The 8,228-nt window shown below is 43.8% G+C and overlaps 1 pseudogene; it reads left to right on the top strand.

Moving 5' to 3' along the window:
• Positions 1–501: 501 nt before the first annotated feature.
• On the top strand, positions 502–6,630 carry LOC135511432 (DNA methyltransferase 1-associated protein 1-like; annotated as a pseudogene).
• Positions 6,631–8,228: the final 1,598 nt, after the last annotated feature.

Below are 8,228 nucleotides of genomic sequence, written 5' to 3'. Positions count from 1 at the left end.
CCCAGGCCCTGTAGCCCCAAGTACCACACCTATTCCTCAGGTGCTTTCAATTGTTGACTTCTGTAACCATAAAAGCCTTGGTTTCATGCATGTTAATATCAGAAGCCTCCTTCCTAAGTTTGTTTTATTCACTGCTTTAGCACACTCCGCCAACCCTGACGTCCTAGCCGTGTCTGAATCCTAGCTTAGGAAGGCCACCAAACATTCTGACATTTCCATCCCCAACTACAACATTTTCCACCAAGATAGAACTGCCAAAGGGGCAGAGTTGCAATCTACTGCATACATAGTATGCAGAGTTCTGTAATGCAATCCAGGTCTGTGCCCAAACAGTTCGAGCTTCTACTTTTAAAAATCCACCTTTCCAGAAATACGTCTTTCACTGTTGCCGCTTGTTATAGACCCCCCTCAGCCCCCAACCGTGCCCTAGACACCATATTTGAATTGATTGCCCCCCATTTGTCTTCAGAGTTCGCACTGTTAGGTGACCTGAACTGGGATATGCTTAACATCCCGGCCGTCCTACAATCTAAGCTAGATGTCCTCAATCTCACACAAATTATCAAGGAACCTACCAGATACAACCTTGTATCCGTATACACGGGCACCATTATAGATATCATCCTGACCAACCTGCCCTCTAAATACACCTCTGATGTCTTCAACCAGGATCTCAGCGATCACTGCCTCATTGCCTGCTTCTGTAATGCGTCAAACGACCACCCCTCTTCACTGTCAAACACTCCCTAAAACACTTCAGCGAGCAGGCCTTTCTAATCGACCTGGCCCGGGTATCCTGGAAGGATATTGACCTCATCCCGTCAGTAGAGGATGCCTGGTTATTCTTAAACTTGCTCATTCCTCACCGTCTTAAATAAGCATGTAGAACTAAGAACAGATATTGCCCTTGGTTCACTCCAGACTTGACTGCCTTGTCCAGCACAAAAACATCCTGTGACGTACTGCATTCGCATCGAATAGCTCCCACGATATGCAACTTTTTATATACAGTCAGTTAGGAAAGCAAATGCTATTTTTTTTCAAACAGAAATTTGCATCCTGTAGCACAAATTCCGGAGAATAAGAGCACCTCCTCCCAGCTGCCCACTGCGCTAAGGATAAGAAACACGGTCACCATCGATAAATCTACGATAGTCGAGAATTTCAATAAGCATCTTTCCACGGCTGGCCATGCTTTCCACCTGGCTATCCCTACCCCGGCCAGCAGCTCTGCACCCCACCGCAGCAACTTTCCCAAGCTTCCAGGAATTGTGTACAGATCCTTCCTGCATGGGGCGGTGCATTATCCTCTACGGCATGGGTGTCCCTAAACTGGAACGGTTGTTGCTAACGTACGCTAATATGACTAGAATGACGTTGTTTACAACAGCCGACTTTCTGGGACATAGAGATGTCTTATATTGGCAGAAAGCTTAAATACGTGTTCATCTAACTGCAGTATCCAATTAACAGTAGCTATTACAGTGAGAAAAAAACATGCTATTGTTTGAGGAGAGTGCACAACAACAAAAAACTTTTATCACGGTAACTGGTTTGATACATTCACCTCTGAAGGTAAATAATGTACTTTAATCGTGCTCTGATTTGTCATCCTGCGGGTCCCAGAGATACAATGTAGCATAGTTTAGTTTGATATAATCAATTTTAATGTTCAAATGTAGGAACTGAGGTCTATAGTTTGACCCCACTGCTGACTCTGGCTCCACACCCACCCCGCCCGGCCATCTAGCTGTGTGAAAGTTAGTGTATAAGCTAATGATCCATCATGTATGACATTCCTGGATTGTGTAAACAATTTGGGCAGTAATGTAATTCTTCACTGGATCAGTCTGAAACTTTAGACACACTGCTGCCATCTAGTGGCCAAAATCTAAGTGACACCTAGACTCCTATGTGAAAGTCTGGCCTTTCTCTTGTATTTCAAAGATGATGGGGGAAAAAAGCATATTTTTGTTTGTATTATCTTTTACCAGATCTAATGTGTTATATGGCAAAGAAGAATACTGAATGGAAGCTTGTTCAAAGATACTGTATACAAGGATGAGATGATCCTACCTCCGCCCTGACAACGCTAATTAGGTCGGAGCAATGGCAGAAGGACTGTTTGATTCTGTTGGCGCGAGTGCTGTTGGAGAAAATGTGTGTAATACTGTAACACCTAATAATGGAGCTAAAATGGCTAAAGTTGTAAATCAAGATAATCCTCGGTGTGATAATGCCTCATTCCCTGTTGGAGTGTGATTCATGAGCAATAATGTTTTTTTGGGAAACTTGTTTCTGCGGTCACAAAGATGGTGAAGGACCCATTGGGAGAAGTGGAGTCAGAGTGACCAGGAGTAATATGATTTTGATTTCTTCCCACTGGGCACAGATGTCAATTCAACATCTATTCCACGTTGATTTAATGTAATTTCAATGAAGTTGAAACAATGTTGTTTCAACCAGTGTGTGCCCAGTGGGATGTGTGTCAAAAGAACAAAAGGAGAAAGCATTGTAGCTCTACAGAACATATCATATCATACAAAATGGATGATGACATTCACAAATTAATACATACCATATGAAATGTAACACACAGTATATTCAGAAAGTATCCAGACCCCTTGACTTTTTCCACATTTTGTTACAGAATAGCCTTATTCTAAAATTGATTAAATAAAACATTTTCCTCATCAATCTACACACAATACCACAATGCTAAAACAGTTGTTTTTTTTAATATTTGCAAAAACCACCCTTTGCTATGAGACTCAACCCCCCCCATCTCTAGGCAGTGCAGATGCCAGTGTACCTGGAGCAGGAGTATCAGATGTATTTCCATGACGACGGCTGTACCAAAACAGAGACAGACCAACTGTTTGACCTGCGTTTCATCGTCGTCCACAGCCGCACAACCTACACACACACTTTAAATACTTAATTTGAATCCACAAATCTCATTGCAGTCAGGATTTAAACATTTAAAAACATTTCAATTTGAATATTGGCATTTTTAAAAGCACATTTTGGAATGTGATACTCCATGAAATACAATGTCTTTCCATTATAATAGACAAACATTCCAGGAATTTGTGCTTTCAGAAACGTTCAACGGATTACCTGAAGGAGCGTTACTACTACAATTGTGCATGCTGAGCAAGGTCCGGGCTGCAACATGGACAGAGCCCAAGATCTACATATTTGTTGCGCGTCACGAGATTCGCAGGAAACCGCAGTAGGAGTAGCTGTGAACTGGACATGCTACCTTGCCCCGGACCTGCTGTTTTGGACCCTCTCTCTACCGCACCTGCTGTCTCTAAATCTGAATGATCGTCTATGAAAAGCCAACTGACATTTACTCCTGAGGTGCTGACCTGTTGCACCCTCTACAACCATTGACTATTATTATCTGACCCTGCTGGTCATCTATGAACGTTTGAACATCTTGGCCATGTTCTGTTGTAATCTCCACCCGGCACAGCCAGAAGAGGACTGGCCACGCCTCAGAGCCTGGTTCCTGTTTAGGTTTCTTCCTCGGTTTGGGCCTTTGTAGGGAGTTTTTCCTAGTGACCGTGCTTCTACATCTGCATTGCTTGCTGTTTGGGGTTTTAGGCTGGGTTTCTGTACAGCACTTTGTGACATCGGCTGATGTAAAAAAGGGCTTTATAAATCAATGTGATTGATACAACTTTAGAGACAGGGGTGCCTAAGGATATGCTCAAGTCTGACATGTTTTCCCTCCCTGGCTGGACCCTCGACCTCCACTTAATCTACTCCTTTAATGAACTGCATCATCATCCAGCTGTGGAGGACCATATCCCATGAACTGCCATCTGGCTGGCAGATTTTGTTTTTAATTATATTTTTTTGTGAGGTTCTGTATGAAAAGCGCTATTCAAAATAAATCTATTATTATTAAGACAATTCCACTGTTAGTGTTTTGAAGGTGCAGCTTATTCCCCAGTTTGGATCCAACATTTCATGCTGTGTTATAGTCCAGGGTCGTATTCATTAGGGCAAAACGTTTTGCAACGGAAAACTCAAATAAGCTTTCTGAGTAGACAAGTTCAGACAGTACCTCCCTGTTTCAGTTCATTTTTGTCCTGATGAACATGACCCAGCACTCACGTTGTACTTCCCCGTTTTGCCCTGCAGGTGGAAGAAGAGGAGTATCTGATGCAGGAGCTGCGGATGATTGAGAGCAGGAAAAAGGAGCGTGAGAAGAAAGCCCAGGTCCTGCAGGAGCTCATCACTGCCGCCGACACCAACACAGATGAGACATGCATAGCGCAAGGCCAGCAAGAAGAAGCTCCCACTGAAACGAGAGACAGAGAAACTGGTAAATCAACCATCACCCCCACCCCATGCTTTTGTAGAGATCTGAGAGTATCTTGATAGTTGTGAGAAATATGGTGAAGGGCTCCACCTTGCCCTCCAATATAGGCCCCGTGCAATTCTCAACTCCTATCAATATTTTATTTGTGTGGTTACGATTTCAAGTGTGTTTTGCATTTAAAACGACCCTGATGCCACCCTGCTTTAAAAAAAAGTGACTAAGTCCGTCTTGCTCACCTCTCTACTGTCTCCGTCTGTCCACAACAAGCTGTTCCTGAGGTAGCAGGCATCATATTCCCCAACTTCAAATCAGCTGGAGTCCCACTGCGCAGTCAGGGGGTAAGCATGGCCATTCACTAAAACGATCAGTTGCATATGATTTGTATATAGGAACAGCATATGGGTTTTGCTTAGATTGTTCCCCTCCAAAAATATCATCTTAGGACCTCAACTTTACAAAAGGCCAATATAAATCACTCGTCTGAAACAATCAATTTGAGATGGTTTTGGAAAACTCTCCACCAACGTTCCATTTTTACAAGGGTCCAAAAGATCCATTTATTTTACTTTAAGTCACCGGTCGAGCATGCGTGGTCTCATAGCTTGTGATGTATGCTGAGAGTGGCTGGAGCATGTTAGGCCTGGCTCTAAGTCCCAAATGGTACCCTATTTCCTATGTAGTGCACTACTTTTGACCAGGGCCCATAGGATTCTGGTCAAAAGCGGTGCACTTTATAGGGAACAGGGTGCCATTTGGGAGGCGGGACACAGTCCTAGCTCTCATTAGCAAAAACCATGATTTATGCCACTAGTGGCGCACTAATATCTGTAAGACGTAGCAGCAGAGGGAGCTTATTCGTCTGAAAGACTGATGGGGAGCCGTTACTCTCTATGCAAAATGCATTAGGGTTAAAGGAGTGGAGTTCTCCTCGGATAATCTGTCAGTTTATCCCCATATTCCTGACATCCCCGACTTATTGTGTGTGTGTGTGTGTGTGTGTGTGTTACAGATGAAACTGCCGAGCTCAGTAGGCCAGAAGAAGATCAAGGCCATTGAGGAGTTTGTGACGGAGTGGGAAGTGGGTGAGTGCGCAGCTAGCCATACCACCTACCGCCACCGTATCCTTGGACTAAATGATACGGAAAGCAAACCAAGGCACTATCTCACACAAGCGATAGAATTCACATCTACCACACCAACCTGAATAGAGAAAACAGACCTCAGAAAGTATTGACAAAAGAATTGGCTCAACCTGTCAGAGAGACCATCCCAAAAATACCAACGCACTCTTACCAGGTAGTGGAGTGACAATGCCTTTATTGAGTTTGCATATCCATGTAGGAATAGTAAAACCAGGCAAACAATTTGGTTACTGACAATGCATTGCGGTTTCACACAACTCAAATCAGGGCCTCAAAGTGGTACGTGGGATACATCCTGCGTGTTTCTAACTCCATCTTTCCCTACTCTGTTCTCTCTGTGTAGACCTGAACCCCATGCCCACAGAGGACATAGTCCAGATGTTCAAGGAGCTGCTCATTGGCATGGTGCTGGTCTAGGAGCTGAAGCAGGCTCATGGTATCTGAGTACGAACAACAGATGCTCCGCCACTTCTTCAAGGCCCTGCTGATGAAGGCTGGAGGAGGAGTAGGCCCTGTCATGCCCCCAGGGGGAGGAGGACTGGGTGGTCTGTAGGTGCCCGGCCCCGATGACATCAACGGGGAGGCCAAGGAGCAGATCATTGATGTGGTGGGAGCCCCACTCACCCCCAACTCAAGTCTTTTAACCCACCCCACGCACACAAACCTTGGTTGTTTTCATTAGGCACCATATGGAATAAAACGGATATAAACGAGGGACGACTGGAGCTTGTCCTATGAGGAATGCCTGTTTTCGTTGTCCGTCGCTATATGTTTTGATATAGTGTACCCTAATGAATACAGCCTGGCTGTCTAACAGGAGTTGGCTGAATAGAACTTGTCAAAGAGAATACGTTTAGGCAGTGTTCCAATGGGCACTGTCATAGTTGCATGTGAAATTATGCAGATATGTTCTGGACCAATGGCTGACAGCGTTCGGTGCATTCTTTGTCATTCCAGCATAAACACAGAGAGTCCGCCTCCAGTTCCTCATCCATCAAGTAGGTGAAGAAGCTTTGACGTGGAAAATGAGCCCTGGGGTTTTATGTGACAGGAGGAGAGGAGAGAGGATGAGGTCACATCCCACCCTGGCCTCAGTGGAGTGGCCTGTAGAGCGGAGGGCTGGAGAAAGGGGGAGGGTTTGTCATCTATCACCCCCCCCCCCCCAACAAATAACCAAGCCCCCCCCTAAATGTGACTGATGCTCCTGTACAATACCCCCCCCCCCCCCACCACCACCCCAGGCCCAACATCCACTTTCCCCTTTACAGCAATACCATGACAAATACAACGACTGACATTCCTTTTCATTACTCCTCCTCTCCCTCCTCTGTGAAGGCTGAGATGAGGCCAGATAAACTGTAAATAGCCAGACCGAGCTAATAGAGCCATGGTGGAGAGATGAGCCTACTGTCTGTTTGAGATTGGGCCTGGTTTCCCAAAAGCATTTTAAGGCTAAATTCTAACAATTTAATTTCACCTAAATATGCTTTTGGGAAACCGGTCCCAGGCCCATAAATAAGGGCAATCTCTGACCACAGTTGTTTCATCATGCTGTTTTGTTACCTGGTTTATGTGGTCTTGTGTTCCCTCTTAGTGGAGGCACCCCCTGTCATTGCATTAAAAGCAACAGCCATGGAAAGTGCCATTTCAGATAAGTCAAAAGGTTTTTGCTTATCTTGGCTTGTGGGAGAGTTTTTGATCAAGCTAAAATGGGCTGCTGTCCTCGCTGAATCAGAAGAGTTGAAAGCAACCTACAAGATTGTCCAAATCAATAAACCTATTTTTTTTCAAATGGTCTTGGTGTGTTCTGATATCTCATTTGTAGCATAGTTCCCGTATTGAAGTCATGCTAGAGTCGGTGTAGTATAATCGATCTGTAATCAGCACATAAAACATCTAAAGGCACGAGCTTGAAGCTAACACCAGAAGATCCGGCATGGGGTGGAACGAGATTGAGAAGACAGCGCAGAACAGAGTGTGACGGAGAGGAGTTGAAAAGCTGCTTTTCAATGTCTTTCCAGCAACAACAACAAAAAATACGTATTTTCAACGTGTTGTGCTCATAGACCCGTCGCTTTACCAGGGAGCATCCCAAAGTGCTAATCGGTCTAAATGTAAATCATGCTCTGCAGCAGTGATGTAAGATTTATTCCGAGACAATTAATGTTGAAAATAAATGGGATGTAAAACTGTAAGATCATGACATGTTGGCCTTGCCTGCCATTCCAGTGAAATTACAAATTAGTTCATTAATATGTTAATTAGACCATGTTAATTTTTTGTTTACGCTGGCCACTGGAACAGCATTAGATTTCTCATAATATTCTAATTGCATGTCAATGACACTATTGAGCTCATTTGTGCAGGAATTTGTATGCAAATGTCACGTAAAAGGGGTTGGCTGGTGAAGTATGCACGTTTCTTTGAAAGAGAATTATCGATATTTAAAATATATATATATATATATATATATATATATTGGGGAAGATTTTAATGATTTACTTAGGGAAGATTTTAATGAAATTACACAGGGATAACTGAATGGCTGGACATATTAGAAAACTCAGTGCAAAAGCTGAGACCGATAACGTTTATAAGGTTGCGCATTGAAATGGAGGCAACGCCACTATTCCATGCGCTCTTTTATGACGTTTCATTCCAGAATCTGTAGGTAGATAAACTCCAACAAATAAATTCGATAGGCTATCACTTGGATGACATTTCAAACAATTTCGCAGACTTACATTCAG

This window comes from Oncorhynchus masou, chromosome 24, assembly GCF_036934945.1.
Source record: "Oncorhynchus masou masou isolate Uvic2021 chromosome 24, UVic_Omas_1.1, whole genome shotgun sequence".
NCBI classification, from domain to species: domain Eukaryota; kingdom Metazoa; phylum Chordata; class Actinopteri; order Salmoniformes; family Salmonidae; genus Oncorhynchus; species Oncorhynchus masou.
This window is presented reverse-complemented; position numbering and strand designations above follow the sequence as displayed.